This window comes from Acinonyx jubatus, chromosome E3, assembly GCF_027475565.1.
Source record: "Acinonyx jubatus isolate Ajub_Pintada_27869175 chromosome E3, VMU_Ajub_asm_v1.0, whole genome shotgun sequence".
Taxonomy (NCBI): Eukaryota; Metazoa; Chordata; class Mammalia; order Carnivora; family Felidae; genus Acinonyx; species Acinonyx jubatus.
Window position 1 is genome coordinate 19,146,722 of NC_069398.1, and position 21,916 is coordinate 19,168,637.

The 21,916-nt window shown below is 41.5% G+C and overlaps 1 protein-coding gene across 4 annotated transcripts in view; it reads right to left on the bottom strand.

The window, feature by feature from the left end:
• Positions 1 to 21,916, bottom strand: part of BCL7C (BAF chromatin remodeling complex subunit BCL7C) — a 47,153-nt gene that overhangs the window by 9,361 nt on the left and 15,876 nt on the right. The window lies entirely within an intron of this gene.

Here is a 21,916-nt window from a genome sequence, read left to right on the forward strand (position 1 = left end):
AAGGATGTCAGGGGTAGTGTTACAAAGACAAATATGCTTTTAGTGAATGGACTACTATTGTCAAAGCTGTAAGTGTTTGAGCACCTAAAATATATAACAATCATTATGCTTCAGGGAAATGTCTGAGAAAGGCTGTGAGTCCCTAAACTACTCAAAAGTATTAAGTTAACACAAAATCTTCAAAAAGGTAGTTAGTTGTACTATAAGTATACTATACTATAGGTAGTTGTACTACAAAGGTGTGAGAATAGAGATGTAGAATTTTGATGATTGTTATACATAGGAGAGTGTGAATGTGGTATTTTGTTACTTGCATTATTCCTCTACTTCTTTTCTTTTCTCTCTCCCTCTCTCTCTTTTTAGAGAGAGCGAGCACATTGGGTAGAGGGAGGAGGAGGAGGAGAGAGAAAGAATCTTCAGCAGGCTCCACGCCCAGTGCAGAACCCGATGTGGGGCTTGATCTCACGACAATGAGATCATGACTTGAGCTGAAATCAAGAGTTGGACGCTTAACTGAGTGAGCCACCCAGGTACCCCTATTCCTCTACTCCTATTTATAAGGCATAAATATGAACTCATTTCTATCTGTGCAAGGAGGGAAGGATAGATCCAGGGAACTGTGAGCCCAGTGACCCTGGGAAAAGCAGGATTACCATGACTGAACAGCACTGATAAATACATGTAGTAGCCAGGTAGAAGGAGATGTCAGCACTGTTCTGAGATGATGATGTACCCATTTGTTGATGAGAAATAAATTTATTTGTTACCTCATCTCCTAAGGAAATAGTTCTCAACCTGAGGAGCTCTAAAAAATATCAAGCTATAGGTCCCATCACAAAAGATCCCCAGATTCTATAATAAATAAGGGATTAATATTCAGAACAAAGAACTCTCACAAATTAACAACAATAAAAGTAACAAATCAATTGAAAATGGGCAAAGGACTTGAACAGACATTTCTCCAAAGAATACCAAAAATGGCTAATAAGCACATGAGGATATGCTCACCATCACTATTAGAGAAATGCAAACCAGAACCACAGTGAGAAAGCCACAAAACCACAAAAATCACACTTGTTTGGATGGGTACTATAAAAAAACAACAACACAGAAAATGACAAATGTTGGTGAAGATATGAAGATTTTGAAACCCTCGTGTGTCGTTGGTGTAAAAGTAAAATGGTGCCACTGTGGAAACCAGTATGGCAGGCCCTCGAAAAAGATGCAGCAGGGACACCTAGGTGGCTCAGTTGGCCAAGTGTCCGACTCTTGATTTTGGCTCAGGTCATGATCTCACGGTGCAGGAGATGGAGCCCCTCACTGGGCTCTTCGCTAACAGCTCAGTCTCATGAAGTATGAAATCATGACCTGAGCCGAAATCAAGAGTCGGATGTTTAACTGACTGAGCCCCCCAGGCAGCCCAAAAACACAGTCTTAAAGAAATGTTTGAACACCTGTGTTCATAGTAGCATTATTTGCAATAGTCAAGGGATGGAAGCAACCCAGTATCAATGGATGAATGAATGGATAAATAAACATGGGATATTATATACAATGGTACCCAGACTTAAAAAGGAAGGAAATTCGACACATGCTACAACATGGACGGACCATGAATATATTATATTACATGAAATAAGCCAGTCACAAAACAATAAGTTCTGTATGATTCCACTTATAAGAGGTACCTAGAGTAGTCAAATTCAGAGTCAGAAAGTGCAGTGGTGGTGGCCAGGAGGGCTGGGGGTAAAGGGGAGAGAGGAGCTATTGTTTAATGTATACAGAGTTTCAGTTTTGCAGGATGAAAAGAGTTCTGGAGATGGATGGTGGTGATGGTTTCACAAGGTGAATGTACTTAATGCTACAGAACTGTCCATTGAAAAATGGTTAAATGGTAAACTTTATGTTATGTGTATTTTATCACAACCAAAAAAAAAAAAAAAAAAAAAAGATTCCCAAATTCTAATGTGCAGTCAGGTTTGAGATCCTCTGTCAGGGGAAGGGCACAGATGGGTATTTGTGAAACTTTGGCCATCTTACCAATTATAAGTTAATAACGGATTTTATTAGTGCCAACAGACCAGGTCAATACATCATAATGAAAGGACAATAGCTCAGGTATTAATGGCCATACTAAAATTGAATGTACCATTTCTGAGAAAGACATCAAGGTTCAAAAATTCGTATCTGTATAAAAATCAGTTACATGTATCAGATCTTATTTGGATTCTGATTCAAACTGGAAAAATTTTAGTTGGCATTTATGGGACATTTTCAAACTGAAAAATTGGAATATACTGGATAGTCAATATTAAGGAATGATTATAAAAAATTGTAGTTGTGGGATGCCTGGGTGGCTCAGTCAGTTAAGCATCCAACTCTTGATTTCAGCTCTTGTGGTTCGTGCATTAGAGCCCCACGTCAGGCTCTGCACTGACAGCCAGGAGTCTGCTTGGGATTCTCTATCTCCCTATCTCTGCCTTTCCCCCGCTCATCTTCCTTCTCTCTTTCTCTCTCTCAAAAATAAATAAATAAGCATTTAAAGAAAATTTTAGTTGTAGGGGCACCTGGGTGGCTCAGTAGATTAGGCATCAACTTCAGCTCAGGTCATTATCTCATGATTTGTGGGTCCGAGCCCCACATCAGGCTCTGCTGTCAGCACAGAGCCTGCTTGGGATCCTCTGTCCCCCTCTCTCTCTGGACCCCCTCTCAAAAATAAATAAACATTTAAAAAATTTAGTTGTAGGGGCACCTGGATGGCTCAGTTGGTTATGCGTCTGACTTCGGCTCAGGTCATGATCTTGTGGTTCACAAGTTCAAGCCCAGCGTTGGGCTCTGTGGATTCTGTGTCTCCCTCTCTCTCTGCCCCTCTCCTGCTCTCTCTTGCACACACACTCTCTCTCTCAAAAGTAAATAAACATTTAAACAATTTTTAAAAATTAATTATAATAATGATACTGTGGCTTAAAATCCTTAATCTTGGGGTGCCTGGCTGACTCAGTAAAGCATGTGATTCTTGATATTGGGGTTGTTAAGTTTGAGCCCCATGTTGGGTGTAGAGATTACTTGAAACTAAAATCTTAAAAAAAAAATAATAAAAGCCTTAGTCTTTTAGAGAATCATACAGAAATAATTCAGATGACATTCTATTATGTATGAGATTTGCTTCAAAATGACAAGGGAGGAGAGTCAGTAGCCATGAGTTGATATTGTTAAAGTTGAGTAGGGGGTTCGTGGAGATTACATATACTATATTTACTTTTGTATTTGTTTGTAATTTTCCATAATATGTTTTTCTATAAAGCATGAAAAAGAAATAGAGAAGGAAGGAAGGAAGGAAGGAAGGAAGGAAGGAAGGAAAAGAAACAGAAAGAAAGAAACTTAAAAGCCACACAAGGTAACAAGAAAACTTTATACAAACAGGCCCAGGGGCTAATGATCAGCAGCTCAGTTTTCATTCCTCAGAACTGTGCAACCTGATCCCATGTCTCTGGCCAGACCTGTAACCTAAGCTTATTCTGAGACAGTTTCCTTTTTCTTCTGGGTCTAGTAGGATTACAAAAACTCTAAGAAGGTATAAAAATAATAACTGGTAGAATTACTGAAACCCTAGAAAAGTAGAAAAATTAGAACCTCAGGAAGGTTGGAATAAGGACAAGGTGTTGGAATAAGGACAAGAGAAGGTTAAACCCATGGTTTTAGCACTTTTATAACCAGTTTTGATGGTGGGATTTTAGTAAATTCTGTAAGTACTCTAATTGTATATGCTTAAAGCATATGAGTAGTCAAAAGGATCCTCCATATTGACTTTGTATTTACAGTTAAATTATTGAACATAATTTAATTGATCAAATTTGTAACCAAAGCCTAAGGCCCTTTTGAAAAAAATGGTTTACGGGAGCGCCTGGGTGGCTCAGTCGGTTAAGTGGCCGACTTCGGCTCAGGTCATGATCTCGCAGTTTGTGAGTTCGAGCCCCGCGTCAGGCTCTGTGCTGACAGCTCAGAGCCTGGAGCCTGCTTCGGATTCTGTGTCTCCCTCTCTCTGACCCTCCCCCGTTCATGCTCTGTCTCTCTCTGTCTCAAAAATAAATAAACGTTAAATTAAAAAAAAAAATGGTTTTCAATTTTTTCTTTTTTGTTATATAGAGTCTAATAATTTGAGCATTAAACAGAACACAGAAGGTATTCAATATTTTTCTCCAGCCCAGAAGCCTCTTAAATATGAAATCACCTACTCTGGGTTCTTACTTCACCTTAAACAAGCAGATACAGGTACAGCATTTGGCACAGGGCCTGCAGCATAGGACGATCTCAAAGCCAGTGCAGATGAGCTAATTCACTGGAAAGGGAAGGGGTGGTGGCAAGAGCAGACATCAGACAGGCAGAGCCGCAGAGAGGGGCTCACACAGGCATGTCGTGTGTCTGGTTCATCGGGTAGCTATTCGGTCATTCAGCAACTGCTAACTGTGCACCAAGAAGGTGCCAAGCGCTGGAGATATTATGGTCAAAAGGACAGGCCCTACCATTTTTCCTCCTTCCAAGTCCCACTGGCCATTCTTATCTTGAGGAAACAAACAAGTCCTGCCACACTTCTCCCTTCAGGCCATTCCCGTGAATACAGCTAAGACATTCCGGACCACTGAGGCGCAGCCCTGGCTTCTGTTCAAGAGGCAAAGAGTAAAGGTCTCCATTCAGGGCACAGGCACTTAGCTAATTTCCACCTAACTGGTTAGAAGCCTGGGCTTTGGATATAGCTTTGAGTCCTGACTCAGCTGGGTTTTTTGTTTTAGTTTTGTTTTTTGGCTAGGTGGCTCAGCCTCTTTTATCCTTGACCCTGGGCAAGTGATATAACACCACTAGGCCTGTTTGTTTGTTTGTTTGTTTGTTTTTTTGTCTACCTAGTCGGAATAATAATCCCTACTAGACAGGGTTCCTCTGAGGATTAAATGAGATTGCATATATATGTGAGCGTATGAGTGTGTGTATTACATATACAGCTCATCTATGTCTACACGTGGATAGAGACATAGCCACTGAGGAACATTAGTGGCTGCTACTATTACCTTAATATTGTTGTTACTTCAGGATTTGCTCCTTGGAAGATCTTGGGTATTTGTTTATGGTTATAACCCAACAGGTTAGATTTCACTGGCAAAGAAATGTTTATTTTTTCTGAGTATTAGTTTATCACCCTGTTCAGGCCAATTGATGGCTATTCCAGTTCACATTTTCCCCCAAATCATCAGCAGATAAAAATAGATGAAGAATGTCAGAAAGAAGGTTCTGGGAAAACATGTCTCCAGAGACAACAGTGCAGGCAAGGGGTTGGAATGCAGAGGGTGTATCTGATCCCACGGGGATTGGGGCCATCGCTCACAGCTGTGCCCTTCCCCTTCCTGGGAAACAGCGATCCGTAGAGTTATTACAACAAATTTCCAACAGATGGCGGTAAGTTGTTTTAAGAAAGGGGCACCTTTTTAAAATTCACACGATCTTGCTAGGAATTTGCGAACCATTTGAAGAGTTGATTGTGGTCTCTCCAGAGGAGACAGCATGTAACACACTTTCTTGTTTTTTGTGCCAGGCAAGGATCTAAGAAACCTGGAGCAGGCTGGAACTGCCTTCTCTCAAGGTCTGGGGCAAAGATGAGGATTTCTTGTGTGGTAGACAGAATTTGAAAGATAACCCCCTAAAACTCCTGCCCCGTGGTTTTTCAAACACTAAGGGATTCTGCAGATATAACTAAAGATGTAATTAAAGTTCCACGTCAGTTGATGTTAAGATACAGAGATTATCACTCAATCCGGTAGCCACTTAAAAACAGAGTTTTTGGGGTGCCTGGGTGGTGCAGTCGGTTAAACCTCTGACTCTTGTTTTCAGCTCAGGTCATGATCTCATGGTTCGTGAGTTCCAGCCCTGTGTCAGTCTCCGTGCTGACAGTGAGGAGCCTGCTTGGGATTATCTCTCTCTCCTCCCCCCCTGTTCTCTCTCCCTCACACACAAAATAAATAAACTTTAAAAAATAAAAAATAAAAGCAGAGTTTTCTCCAGCTGGTAGCAGAAAAAGAAGTCAGAGACTTGAAGCAAGAGGAGGATTCTGAGCTATTGGTGGCTTGAAGATGAAGGGAGCCACGTGATGAGGAACATGGTGGCCTCTAAAGAGCTGACAGCCAGCAAGGAAACTTCGAACACAACCCTACACAGCAAGGAACTGAATATGGCCAACAACCTGAATTTGTTTGGAAGTAGAATCTTCCCCCAGATTCTAGGTAAGACCCCAGCCCAGCCAACACCTTGACTTTGACCTTAAGAGACTCTAAGCTGAGAACCTAGCCAAGCCAAGACCCTGAGCTGAGAACCCGGCAAAGTCCATAGGACCTGACCTACAGAGCTATGAGATATTGAAGGGGTGTTGTTTTAAGCTGCTAAATTTGTGGTCATTTGGTGTGGAGCAAGATAAAACCACTGTAATATGCTTGGTGTCATGAAAGAGCTCAGCTGGTAAGAACCTGGGAACCCCTTCAGGAAAAGGCTATAGCATCCCTCTTGCATAACATTGGTGGGGAGGTCACATTTCCCCCCCCTAAGATTTCCTTTTATGTAAAGGGAGGACTACGGGTCTATACTCCTGCCTTTCTCCATCTCCTGACTTACTTAGGAAGGAGAAATGTATCCACATACCAGTTCCTTCCTCTGCTTTCCCCTTGAGAGTGATTTGTTGGCTAAAACTTGGGTTCTGCTCTACTCCTCCATGTTCCACGTTTTACAAGGGGAAGGTGGTCATTGTCCATTGCTGCCAGTGACCATGAATAGATAAATAATTAATTCTGGGATTTAATAACATGGCTCAGAATGCAAGAACTAAGGTAAAAATATGCCATCCCTCCCCCTCCCCTGATGTGCAACCCTGGAAGAACCTATCTAATCTGCTCACTTTTGCAGACCTGGGAGGGAGTTATATACATAAACTGCTTACACTTGACTGCTTGATTACTGCCTGTGCTTGTATTAGGTGAAGCTTCCTCTTAGTGTCTTAGCAGATAATGGCCTTCAAATTTGTTCAGTATCAGTTCTTATGGGCCAAATTGTGTTCTCCCCCCACCAAAAAAGTTATATGCTAAAGTCCTAATCCCTAGTACCTCCAAATGTGACTGTATTTGGAGATCAGGTGTTTAAAGATGAAATTAAGTTAAAAATAAAGTCATTAGGGTGGGCCCTAAGCCAATATGACTGGTGTCCTTAATAAGGTGAGATTAAGACACAGACACACAGAGGGAAGATAATATGCAGACACAGGTAGAAGACAGCCATCTACAAGCCAAGAAGTGAGGTCTCAGAAGAAACCAACCCTGCCGACACCTTGATTTTGGACTTCCAGCCTTTAGAACTGTGAGAAAATAAATTTCCCACAGCCACCAGTCTGTGGCACTTTGTTATGGCGGCCCTTGCAAATTAATACACTGGCCCACTAAGAGGAAAATGTTTCCCTATATCATTTGCCTGTTTGCAAGGGCCTAGTATCCTGTTCTTACTGCTAAGAGTAAATAAAATCATGGACAGTTAAAGAAAAGCTAACAGCCCATCTAAGGGGACTCAGAAACCAAGCTGGGCCCCTGAATGAAATGGCTCTAACTGAAGTAAAATTGATTGAAGAAGACTATTTTTTTTTAAAGTTTATTTATGTTTGAGAGAGAGAGAGAGCATGAGCAGGGGAGGGGCAGAGAGAGAGAGAGAGAGAGAGGGACACACAGAATCCAAAGAAGTCTCCAGCTGACAGCTGACAGCTCAGAGCCTGATGTGGGGCTGGAACTTGCGAACCACAAGATCATAACCTGAGTCAGACACTTAACCAACTGAGCCACCCAGGCACCCCTGAAAAGGGCTGTTTTAAAAAAAAGGTTGAAGAGCTCAAACTTCCTTGTTACCAGTCTTCTAATCCTGTTGCTTCCAAGTCCCACACCATCCAGCCAAACCATTAGCAACTGCCCATGAATTAGTATAGTTGTGTACTTCTGGCCCTTTCTGATGTCAGACAGAGTGAACAACTGTACTGCTTGAAGATCTGTCCACTGCAAGGACTTTTCTTCACCCTCATCCTTCAGGTTCACCCTAGTGGGGTCGTGGGGCTAACAGCTGTCCCTGTCAGGCCATAACTACATATCAGACAGACGCATCTATACAGGCTTGAGTTTTTTCTTCCTCAGTCGGCTGGGAATAAGGGACACCTCAGGATGTCATAGGCATTGGTTGATTGAGGGAGAGAAGACAATGCAACAGGAACCATCTGCTCATGTACATGGGTCATACCTTCTGGATATTTCCAAGCCTGGTCTCTTATATGCCATTTTCACTTGATAATACACTACTGCTGTTCACGCCCAACCTTATGGTTAGGTTGGTCAGACAACACCCCATTCATGATGAGAATCTCAAGTGGCATGGTCACCTGAGGTCACCTAGGTAGCTGTTCAGTCCCTGCCAAGTCCCAACAGCAAACCAGAAACTGTTTATCAAAAGTAGTATAGTTGTCTGTAGAAAATGGCCTATGTTTATCAAATATCCCATGAATCTGTGCTTTAATTCTGCTATTAGTGAATACTCGTTCCCGCTAGAGGATCCATATGGCATCCCTGTTTGCCATGGACACTTTGGGTATCACTGGCTCTGCTAGATCATCAGCACCAAGTGGTAGGGCACTGCAGCCTGAACTGGCAGCAGAGTCTATTCTTGCTCTGGTCCCTACTCAAAACTGGCCCCCACACGTGACTCTACTGAGGAGTTATGTTACCTCCAAAATCCATGGACCTACAACCAATGTGCCTCCTTGGGGGTGAGTAGGTTGTATGCGGTGCAATCTGTCTTTCACCTTGAAAGAGACATCCTTATATACTTCAGATCATGGAATTTCCAGAAACTTCACTGAGGTGGCAGGCCCCTGAATTTTTTGTGGGGTTTATCTTCCACTTTCTAATTGTGTATGTCTTACTAAGGCAAGCAAAGTATTTGTTACTTCCTGCTCGTTAGATCTAATAATACTGTCAATATAATGGACCAGAGTGATGTTTTGTGGAATGTTAAGATGACCAAGATCTCTGCAGATTATATTATGTCAGAGCAGAACTGATACAGCACTGAAGCAACCTGAAGATATATGATGGCCTTGCCGGCTAAAAGGAGACTGCTCTAGTGGACGCTGCACACTGTCCCAGAGAGAAAGCCAGGTCAATAGCTGTATGCCAAATTCCATGGCATTTGTACTGTACTGACTTGCTCTGGGAAAGATACCAAATTTGGGACGGCAGCTACAATTGGAATCATCACCTGATTTAAGTTCATAACCATCCACAGCCATTCTCCAAGATCCATCTGACTTCTGCACAGGCCAGACTGTGAGTTAAGTAGGTATGTGATAGGTCTCACTGCAACTGCTTCTTTCAACTCTTTGACCATGGCATGAATCTCTGCTTTTCCCAGGGATGTATTTTTACTGGGTTGTTGTCTTTCTAGGGAGAGGACTTTCCAGAGGCTTTCGCTTCGTCCTTCCTACCACATTGGCCTCCAGGCTATGGGTGAGAGAGCCTATGTGGGGATTCTGCTACTACATCAGTTTTCAAGGTACTGTCTCTTAGCTTCAAATTCACCCTCCAGTATCTGCTCTGAGATAACGGGCTGGGCTACTTACGGGTTTCTCAGTGTACAGAGCATGATGTTAAGCTTTGTCAACAGAGGGCGCTGGAGGGCCATTTAAAGAGCAAGGAGATGCCCTTCCTGGTTCTAGTCCAGTTGAGGTTTCATTTTTCTTGCTCTTGCCGCAGTTTTGTAAGGCTACTGTATGTGGGCACATCCAGTGGGCTTCTGCCTTAGGTGTGTGACCAGGGTGAGGAGTTCTCTGGTGGGAGCTCATTAGATCCCAGCTTGCAACCACCTTGCTGCACCTCCTGTACCTGGACTCCAACACCACAAACCACAGACCACATGCTGCCTTTGTGGTAAGTGGATCCCTTACACTTGGACTCCTTTTGCACACTCACCCACCAGTCTTCACCCTCATGCAGCTTTCTCTAGCACTGGACTTCTGCAAAGCAAGCTTCCTCTAGCACTTGATTTCTACAGTGGTCTGGTTTTCTCCAGCACTGTGCTTTACCAAGTGCACTTTTTGTTTGACTCTCTACAGTACTTGATTCCTGCACTGGCGAAGCTCTCTCCAGCACTGGGCTCCTGCAGAGTATATACTTCCTATAGTCTTAGTTCCAGCCATGCTCAGTAATTAGCAACTTCACCTGACACTCCCAGGGCAGCTTTCCAGGAAGCTGCATTGTTGAGGCACACGGCTGAATTTTCTGCCATGCCCTTTCTTCCTTCCTTCTTTCCTTCCTTTCTAAGTTTTTTTTTCCCCTTAAGTAATCTCTACACCCAACGTGGGGCTCAGACTTACAACCCCTAGATCAAGAGTCCAAGGCTCTTCCAACTGAGCCAGCCAGGTGCCCCTCTACCATACCCTTTCAGATGGAGCCTGGATCTTAGACCTGGTAGAAAAGGACTTTTCCTTGGGTGTTTTTTCTCAGCCCTAGGGATAGTAGCTGTTGTTTATGTCTGCTACTTCGATATTCTTTAGAATTCTCTTTAGCTCTCATTAGCCTATTCCCTAATATTCCAAGCCTCTGTTAATAATTCTTTATGTTAAACTTTCCCATTGTGGCTTCTGTCTCCTGACTGGAGCTTAACTGATCTAATAATTGGTACTGGGAGTGGACCTAGGAACAAACGCACAAAGATGGGGTTTTGCAATGGATTTGATCATACTTCAGCAGTGCTGAGTTCTTTGCCAATGGGAAATGGTATGCTAGTAACCCACAGTATGCAATAGCATCACAGTTAAAGCTGTCACCTGTGGTTCATTGTGATGCAGCACATGCCTTGGGAACCCAAATGACGGCTGCCCTTGACTGCTTTTGGCAATAGTAATGACTAATGACTGTGGTGTAGCATGGATTCTTTTCAGTGCATTTGAGTGATTACAGAGAAAATGACAAGCTCAGGTCTACTAATGCCCAACACAAGTCAGTCTAAGAGCCAGGGTGTTTACATGACAGACCTAAAACCATATCTTACTTACCTAGACCCAGAGCTAATACTGCTAAAAGTCAAACACAAAATATGATTGTGTAGGTTGCTAAATTATAATAGCAGTTGATTCAGTATTATCAAATTTGTCATGAGATAACTAGGGCATTGATTAGGAAGGAATAGGATCTAGAAATCGGGAATGATGCATCTGGTTGGACCCATTTGAAGTGGACAGTATTGAACTTCCCTGCTATTTTGCATTATCCCTTGCCAGTGGAAGTAGCTTACCCTCCTGTCTGAAGAGACTAGCTTTCCTGTTTGAAAACTGTGATAACCTCACTTAGGGCAAATGCCTTGAAAAAGGGTGTTCATTCCCCTTAAAATACAGCACAAGTTCCCTGTTGCCAGTAGACCTTTTTTTTTTTTTTTTTTTTTGAGAGAGAGAGAGAGAGCGCACATGTGCAAGTAGGGGGGAGAGAGAGAGAGAGAGAGAGAGAGAGAGAGGGAGAATATTAAGCTCAGCATGGAGCCTGGTGTGCAGCCCAATCCCACAACCTTGGGATCATGACCTTAGTCGAAATTGAGAGTTGTACACTCAACCCACTGAACCACCAGGTGCCCTGCCATTAGGCCTTCAACTAGGATTAAATCTCAGCATGTTCCAGGTACAGTGTGTACAGGTACACACTATGGGCCAGGAGGAAACAGTTTATATATCAAAAAGAATTGCAATATGTTGCTAATATGTTGGCAGAAACCTAGGGAGTGTGTGAGAATGGACTCTAAGGGTGCTAAATCAATGAGAGTAGACTATGACACTAAAGGGCTAAATTCATAGAAATGGGTGCATTTACTAGGAATCCAGACTTAACGGGCTAGCTCATGTACCTGAAGTTGGTTCTAAAAAGTTACGTGATTCATTGACTGAAATTTGGGTCTGGGGTATCTGGCTGGCTCATTTGGTAGAGCATGCAACTCTTGATCTTGGGGTCATGAGTTTGAGTCCCATGCTGGGTGCAGAGATCACTTAAAAACAAAAATCTTAAAAAAAAAAACAAAACAGAAGAAGAAGAAGAAAGAAATTTGGATTTGAGGGTGGCCTACTGTAAGCAAAGTTGAGACCCCAGAGTTTTCCTGGCATTGCATGGAAGAAGGAATCTGAAGGCTTAGGGTAATAGACTTGGTTTATCATGTACAATCTGTCAACTGTATTCTGTGAGAGGACCCAGAAGACACTTCCTTTGCTAAGGCATTGAAGGGAGGATCTCCATCCTTGAAAAGTTCTATGGTTATTCTCCTTTGTAGGCCAGGAATGGCTGTAGACATTCATTAATAACTAATGAATACCCACATTGAGATAGGCTCCCTGATCTCAGTGGATATGATGAGATCTGACAAGGTGAACACATCAACTGTAAAGGGCAGCAAGGACTATCAGGCAATCTGATTTCTTGGCTTGCAGAGGTCTTTGATAATGGGTAATTAAAAAAATTTTTTTTTAATGTTGATTTTACTTTTGAGAGAGAGAGAGCGAGAGTGAGCACACACAGGGGAGGGGCAGAGAGAGAGGGAGACACAGAACCCAAAGCAGGCTCCAGGCTCTGAGCTGCGAACACAGAGCCGAATGCGGGGCTGAACTCACTAACTGTGAGATCACAACCCGAGCCAAAGTTGGACACTCAACTGACTGAGCCACCCAGGCACCCCAATAATGGGTAATTTTTAATATTTTTATTTTAGTAATCTCTACACCTAATGGGAGGCTTGAAGTCAAAACCCTGAGATCAAGAGTCACACATTCTGCCAGTTGAGCCAGCCAGGTGCCCAGGTAATGGGAAACTGATCACAGTGTCCCTAGGAATGAAATAATTAGGCAACCTACTCTAGTATTGCTTGATCTATTTCCTTGTTGATCTTCTGTCTGGTTAGTTTATCCACTATTTAAAGTCAGGTACTGAAGTCTCCTACTGTTATTGTTGAATTATCTATTTATCTTTTCAGTTCTGTCAGCTTTTGTTTCATGTATTTGGGGGCTCTTTTGTTGGGTACATATAGGTTTAGAATTATTATGTCTTCTTAATGGACGGACATTTTTATCATTATAAAATTTCTTTTGTCTCTAGTAACGACTTTTATCTTAGATTGTCTTGTCTGATTTTAGTATAGCTACTCTGCATCTCTTATGGTTCTTGTTCTATCCTTTTACTTTCAACCTATTTGTGTCTGCAATTATAAAGAGCATATAGTTGGATATATTGGTTTTTAAAAAATCCATTATGCTAATTTCTGACTTAGTCAAATTTTTAGTCCATTTACATTTAATGTAATTACTAATAGGCTAGGATTCATGCCTATCATTTTGCTATTTATCTAAGTGTCATCACTTTTTCCCCTATATTCCTCCATTCTTGCTTTCTTTGGTATGAAATATTTTCTAATATTCCATTTTAATTCCCTGTTTCTTTTACTTTGTTCTTTTGAATTACCTTCTCAGTGGTTTCCCTGGGTATTACAATTAATGTCTTAAAACAATCTAGTTTATGTTAATGCCAACTTAATTTCAATAGTATATAACAATTTTGCTCCTATATATCTCTGTTCCTTCACTCCTTTATGCTATTATTGCCATATAAGTTAACATTATATAACTCCATACACAGTTTTACAATTATTGCATTTTGCAGTTGTCTTTGAACATGCAAAAGAAAAAAAATATAAGCAAAATATTTATACTGTCTTTTCTAATATATATATAGTTTCTTAATGTTCTTTATTTCTTAATGTGGATTTTTAAAAATGTTTATTATTTTGTTAATGTTTATTTTCTTTAAAAAAAATTTTTTTTTAATGTTTATTTATTTTTGAGAGAGAGAGAAAGCCAGAGCATGAGCAGGGAAGAGGCAGAGCCGTCAGCGCAGAGCTGTCAGCACAGAGCCTGATGTGGGGCTTGAACCCACAAACCGTGAGATCATGACCTGAGCTGAAGTCAGATGCTTAACCATCTGAGCCATCCAGGCGCCCCAATGTTTATTTATTTTTGAGAGAGAGAGAGAGAGAGGGAGAGAGAGAGAGAGAGACATAGCACGAGTGGGGAACGGGTAGACAGAGAGGGAGACACAGAATCTGAAGCAGGCTCCAGGCTCTGAGCTGTCAGCACAGAGCCCAAAGTGGAGCTCCAACTCACAAACCATGAGATCATGATCTTAGCCAAAGTTGGAGGCTTAACCTACTGAGCCATTCAGGTGCCCCTCTTCATGTGGATTTGAATTACTTCCTAGTCCTTTTATTTCAGCCTGAAGGACTCTATATTTCTTGTAGGATAGGTCTGCTAGGAACAAATTCTCTGTTTTTGTTTATCTTAGAATGTCTTAATTGATTCTTTTTGTTTTTTTTTTCTTGAGAGAGGGAGAGAGCTCACATGTGAGAGCAGGGGAGGGGCAGAAGGAGAGGGAGAGAGAGAATCCTAAGCAGGCTCCATGCCCAGTGTGGAGCCCAACACAGGGCCTGATCTTATGACCATAAGATCATGACCTGAGCCAAAATCAAAAGTCAGACACTCAACTTACTGAGCCACCCAAGTGCCCCTAATTCTTTAATTTTGAAGGATGGTTTTGCTGGATATACATTTCTTGGTTGATGGGTTTATTCTTTTAGCAATTTGAATATGTGATCCCACTTCTGGCCTCCATAGTTTCTGATAAGAAGTCAGATGCTAATCTTATTGAGGCTCCCTTGTGCGTGATGAATTACTTTTTCCTCTTGCTGATTCCAGTATTCTGATTTCAATATTCTTTGTCTTTCAGAGTTTGACTATGATGTGTGTAGATGTGAATCTCTTTCAGTTTATCCTATTTTGAGCTTCTTGGATATGTAGATTAATTTTTTTTAAATCAAAGTTGGGGGTGCCTGGGTGGCTCAGTTGGTTGAGGATCTGACTTAGGCTCAGGTCATGATCTCACGGTTCCTGAGTTTGAGTCCTGCATCAGGTGAGCTTGAGCCCCACTTCAGGTAAGCTCATGCCCTGCTTTGCTTGAGCTCATGCCCCACTTTGGGTGAACACAAGCCCCGCTTCCAGTGAGCCTCATTTCTCTCTCTCTCTCTATCTCTCCCTGCCCCTTGTAGGATTCTCTATCCCAGTCTCTCTCCACCCTTATTCACTTGTGCCCTCTCTCTAATAAAAAATCAAAGTTGGAAGGTTTTTTGTCTATTATTTCTTTCAGTATTCTTTCTATCTCATTCTCTCCTTTCCTCTAGGACTCTCATTATATGTATATTAGTACACTTGATGTTGTCCCACCAGTCTGTGGGGTGCTATTCATTTTTATTCATTCTTTTTTCTTTCTGTTTCTCAGACTGAATAATCTCAACTGATTTGTCTTCAAGTTTGCTGATTCTGTCCTCTTCTAGGTTAAATCTGATATGGAGCCTCTTTAATGAATCTTTCATTTCAGTTATTGTACTTTTTAAGTCCATAATTTTTATTTTTTATTTTATTTTTATTCTTTTTAAGTTTATTTATTTTGAGAGGGGGACAAGGACAGAGAGAGATAGAGAATCCCAAGTAGGCTGCACCCTGTCAGCTGCAGAGCCCGACATGGGGCTCGAACCCACGAACTGTGAGATCATGACCTGAGCTGAAGTCAGATGCTTAACCAGCTGAGCCACGCAGGCGCTCCCCCTCCCCCCCCCGCCCAAGACATTCTTATACTCATGATTTTCACACATTTTCGTTTAATTATTTGAATATATTTATAATAGCTGACTTAAGGACTTTTTCTAGTAATTTCAATGTCTAGACTTTCTCAGGGACAGTTTCTTTTTACCGCTTTCTCCCTTTGCATGGGCCATACTTTCCTGTTTTTTTGTATGTCATAATTTTTTTGAAAGTGACATCTTAAATAGTGTAATGTGGCAACTATGCAGATCAGATTCCACCTCTCCCCAGACTCCGTTGTTGTTACTGTTTGTTTAGTGACTCTCCTAGACTGATTCTGTAAAAATTATATTCTTTACTGTGTGGCCATTGAAGTCTCTACTCAATTAGCTTAGTGATCAGCTAATGGTTGGAGAGATTTCCTTAAATGCCTTCAAACAATAAGTCTCCTGTGGGCCCTATCTGTGTGTGCAATACTGCTTTGATCTTTACTTCTTGCTTGTACAGAACCTCAAGGTCAGCTAGAGGTGAGAACTTAGGATCTCCTCAGATTTTTCCTGGGTATGCACACAACCCTAAATATGCTTGTGAACATCTAGGAATTCCCAAAATATGTCAAAAGTTTTCAAAGGCCTAAGAATATCTCAGTCCCTAGTTTTTCCTTTTAAGTTTTTTTATCAGCCTCTTGTTACCACCAACTGATATTGTCACCTCCGGTAGCTGCAGTGTTAAACAATTGCCACTGATTGTTTTCAACACATGCCCTAGGGTTTTGGCTTTTAGCACAGTGACAGTTCTGACTTAGGTCAAATAAAGACAAACTCTGAGAATAGGCTTTTCAGAGAGCTAGTGGGTCAAATAGTGACACTTCTTTGGGGATGGAGAAGTTGTAGAACTTCAAACCTGTTCTGCCCCCTCTGGTGGCTACTAGGAGGGCACTGGTTTTCACAGCTTCCTTAGTTATGAGGCTTTTAGTTTTCAAGGTTTCTGCAGACCTGGGGAGAGGAGAATGGGACTGTAGCAAGTTAAAATTCCACAAAATTTACTGCTCTCAGTAGGATACAGCTATTTTTTCTTAAAATAAACATTCCTTGGATTGTAACTAACCTTTAGTTAGTTTCCAGAGTTCTGAAAAAACTTATTTGGACAATGTTTTGCCAGAAGTTCTTGTCGCTTTTATGGCGGAGTGGATTTTTGGAAGTCTTTACTATTCTGGAAGTGTTTCTCTCCTGCTTGATCTACACAATAGTACAAATCCTAGGTCTGGAAGCCAAAAAAAGTGGACAGTCACAGATTCTTATCACTTCCCATACACAATATAGACCCGTAGACCCTGAGTCCCTTGATTGAAGGTGATGCTGAGTCTTCTAGAGGAAGGACCTCCATCATTGCTGCAAATACTCATCATAAATCTTCCTGCAAGCCTTCTCCAAAGGGACCTATAGCCATTTAGTAGGGTATCTGTGCACTGGATAAAAGGACATACCCAGACCTTTCTGGGATTATTAGACATTGGCTGTAAATGGATTTATTCCTGTGGACCTAAAATGCCACTGTGGTCCACCATTCCAAGTAGGGGCTTACAACAATCAGGTGATAGATGGAGTCTTTAGTCCAGGCCAATTCAATGGGCCCAGATGGCTCTTGGACCCATCCTGTGGTTATTTCTTCAATGCCTGAATTTATAGTTAGAATAAATACACTTGGTAATTGGCACAGACACTAATGAGAGACTCAAAAATACTGGAAGAAACCTTACAAGACATCAAACATATAAGCGAGAGGAAATCATGCCATTAAATGTAAATTTTAAGGACAGATCCAGAAGACCTAACATGCAAATAATAGGAGTCCCAAAAGAAGAGAAAAGTGACAGATGGAAAGGGAAATCTGAGCCTGAAGATTAAAAGGACTGACATGAAGAAAGATAAATATCTAGACATAGCCTGATGAAATTCCTGAACTTATGAAATAGAAACAACAACAACAACAACAACACAAAAAAACCCTAAAAACCCACAAAAAAAGCTTCTGGACTAGGTTATTTATAAAGGAATGAGAATCAGACCAGTTTCAAGCCATGTATCTGCAATACTATAATTTAGGAGACAGTAGAATACAGACTCCAGGAGAAAAGAATGTAACCCGAAAGTCAAAAGCAGCAATCGTGTCACTTTCCAGCCAGGGCAAAAGGAGGACATCTGGCATACAAGATCCAGTGCATATATCACGTGCCCTTTCTGAGGGAAGTGCTCAAGAAATTCAGTAGTGACAGAGAGCCAAGATAATGACAGATGAAGACGTGACGTAGCAAAGTGAACAATGACTCTTGCAATCCGTATTTATAGAGAGAGAGTTCAGTTTAAATGATAGCAGTAAACTGGGAACTTGGGATTTAAGTGTTAAATAAGGATTCCTTTGCATAAGTGATTAACTTTAATGAAAAACCTAGTAATAGATTAAATTAAAAAAAACTAAGCTATCATAGTAAAACTCTAGAAGTAGGGAGAGTGAGGAAGGAGCATTCTAGAGCTATCATCTTTTGGGGGTTTGTGAAGAAGTGGGCAAGTAAAATATTTGATGAAGGAGTAGGATTATGACCATGCACAAATGCAACAATTTAAGAAAAATTGTGATTGTTAGGAAAAAGAAGATAAACACTAGCAAGTTTACAAAGAGGGGTAAGGTAATAAATAGAAACCAGACCAAACCCACAAAAGTTAAAAAAAAAAAAAAGCAAACAGGAGAATATTAATGAAAAAATAAATACTACATGTAAAATAAGGTGGAAAGAAAAAAAGTGTATGGATTAACACAATAAATATGAACGGATTGAATAAACATTATAAGACAGAACCTGTCAGACTAAGCTACTTTTAAGATCTGCTATAAGCAAAAGAAATTTTACTTATGTATTCATTTTTATAGAGGGCACACGTGAGCAAAGGGCAGAGATAGAGAGAATCCCAGGAGGGTCAGAGAGAGAGAGAGAGAAAGAGAGACAGAGAGGGAGAGAGAGAGAGAAAGAGAAGCAGGGCTTGTGTTTTTTTACCCAAAGCGGGGCTTGTATTCACTCTAAGTGGGGCTTGTGCTTACCCAATGTGGGACTTGAACTCATGAATTGTGAGACCATGACCTGAGCTGAAGTCTAGATGCTTAATGACTGAGCCACCCAGGCACCCAGCAAGAGAAAAATTAACAACAACAACAACAACAACAACAACAACAACAACAAACAACCACCTTTTAATCTGCTATAAGCAATTTATAAGAAACACACATAAAATGACAAAATGTTTCAAATAAATAAATGGACAAAAAAATTTCAGGCAAATGCAAACAAAAAATATGATTAAGTGGGGGGTTTGCTGAGATTCTGGCAATGTTTATTTCTTGCTTTGGGCGATGGTGGTTAGGGTATTTTAATAATATTATGTTAAACTATTTTTCTATGAATGTTTATGCATTTGCATGATATTTCATTACTGGGATAGGCAGAATAATGGCCCTTGCTCTAATTCCTAAAATGCCCATGCCCCAACCCCCAGAACCGGTGAATGTGTTACTTTACATGGCAGAAGGGACTTTGCAGAGGTGATTACGTTAAAGACCTTGAGATGGGGAGATTATCCTGGATTATCCAGGTGGTCCAGTGTAATCGCATGGGTCCTTAAAATCAGAGAACCTTTTCTGGCCGTGGACAGGGGGAGGTGTGACAGTGGAAGAAGGGTCACAGGGAAGTGACATTGCTGCTCTGAAGATGGGGGTAGAGGATCATGAGCCAAAGACTGTGGGTGGCTTTTGGAAGCTGGAAAAGGCAAGAGAGTGGATTCTCCCCTAGATCTTCAGAAGGAACACAGTCCTGCCCACATCTTGATTTTAGCCCGATGAAACCCATGTTGGACTTGTGACCTATAGTGAGATAATAAGTCTGTGTTGTTTTAAGGCACAAAGTTGTGGTAATTTGTTACCATAATAAAATACTAATACCACAAAAAAAAAGATTTTAAGAATTTTCCTTCCTGTTGTGACTTCTGTTTCACCTTCCTTTTCTTCTCAGTATCACTTTTAAATTAATCTATAGTTTTTTCATGGCCATAGCTTTGGGGGGCAGCAGTCATGGGGAGAGAACAAGTGGAAAGGCATTGAGCTGAATGAAGATTAAGGGACCAGAGTTGTAGCTCTGGCTTTGCACTAACTTGCTGTGTGACTCAACCTACTGCTTTCCCTCTCTGAGCCTATAACTTTAATTATTTTAATTGAATTTGTGATTATAATTATATATTTAATAAAATATTTAGCTCCTATATATATTTAGCTAGGCATTGCTCAGGAGTATAATCCTTCCCCATTCACAAAGTCTACTTACACAAATTTCTTAAATATGTGGGTTTACTTTTAGGCAACTGTGAGAATTTCAGACCCAGTATATACAAATCTCAAGTCATTCTTTGTTATGACCTGGGGACTTGAAGCAGTAAAATTAAAAAGACAGGAAAAGAGGTGCCTGGATGGCTCAGTCAAAAGAGTATACAACTCTTGATCTCAGGATTGTGAGTTTGAGCCCCATGTTAGGTGTAGAGATTACCAAAATAAATAAATAAACGTAAAGGGGTGCCTGGGTGGCTCAGTCGGTTGAGCGTCTGACTTCAGCTCAGGTCGTGATCTCACAGTCCATGGGTTCGAGCCCCACGATGGGCTCTGTGCTGACAGCTTGGAGCCTGAAGCCTGCTTCTGATTCTGATTCTGTGTCTCCCTCCCTCTCTGCTCCTCCCCTGCTCACACGCTGTCTCTCTCTCAAAAATAAATAAGATTAAAAAAAATGTTTTTAATGTATACAAAATAGGGGCGCCTGGGTGGCTCAGTCGGTTAAGTGTCCGACTTCGGCTCAGGTTGTGATCTCATGGTTTGTGGGTTTGAGCCCCACGTCAGGCTCTGTGCTGTCAGCTCAGAGCCTGGAGCCTGCTTCGGATTCTGTCTCCCTCGCTCTCTGCCCCTCCCCCATCCATGCTCTGTCTCTGTCTCAAAAATAAATAAACATTAAAAAAATAAAATAAAAATAAAAAAAGAGGGCATGTTACCTGTCCCAAAATAACCTGTGGAAAGAATGAATCCTAAAATATTTCAAGAAAATAAGGAAGGGTATGCAGAATACGCATTAATAGACAAAGTAGTTTTACATTATTTAAAATGTCACTTATTGCCTCTTCACTGACTTTCAATAAAAGAAAAAAACATTTACAGGATTTTTCATAGATCTAAAAACCATCTAGCTGCTGAATGCTCATGGTAGAGTCTTACAGACACCTGGGACATTGACCATGCCCTCTGAGGCACACGGAAGTTATGGGGTCCCTAGAACCAAATTAGAAGTGACACATTCTTTGACAGAACGGTGACCCCACCAGACTTCTGATATGGACTCTCATGGTTCCCTGTTTCAGTCCACTTTTTCTGGGTCTGCTTTTCAAAGTTCCCAAGAGATCAGCCAATCAGCTGGGTAGGTACAATGCAATTAAGCAGTATTTCCAGGCTCAAACACTTCACCAGGTCACCAGGCCACCCATAGGAGTGCAGTGTCATTCTGGACAGGATGTTTATTGTGTGGGCTGCCTAGTGAGTTACAAGATGATCGATCAGCATCCCTTGGCCTGGCTCCCTGCATGCCTGTAGTGTCCTGAGAAATTATGACAATCGAGTCTGCCCTCGTAACTCTCCTGATGCTCATGCCCAGGGACCACCCCGTTAAGAATCCCTGCTATGGAAAGTTGGGTTCCGATGCCCATCCCTGGGCCTAGCGTGGATTTGAGACAAAGGTGGGGTGTCATGACATTTAGTTCCTTTACTCAAGAAGGAAATGCATATGTGGCTGTCACTGAAATTAAAGGGGACACCTCTCTAATACAAGTTCTTGCTTGACTTCTTTAACTGGAACTTCAGAACTTTCAGAGGCATGTAATCATTTTTCAGAGAGAGGGGGGACAGAGAGAACGAGCAGGGGAGGGGCAGAGAGAGAGGGAGACAGGGGAATCTGAAGCAAGTTCCAACCTGACAGCAGAGAGCCCGATGCAGGGCTCTAACTCACGAACCTTGAAATCATGACCTGGGCCGAAATCAAGAGTTGGTCGCTTAACGGACTGAGCCACCCAGGTATGTAATCATTTAAATTGAAGAAAAAATACTATAACAAGTAGA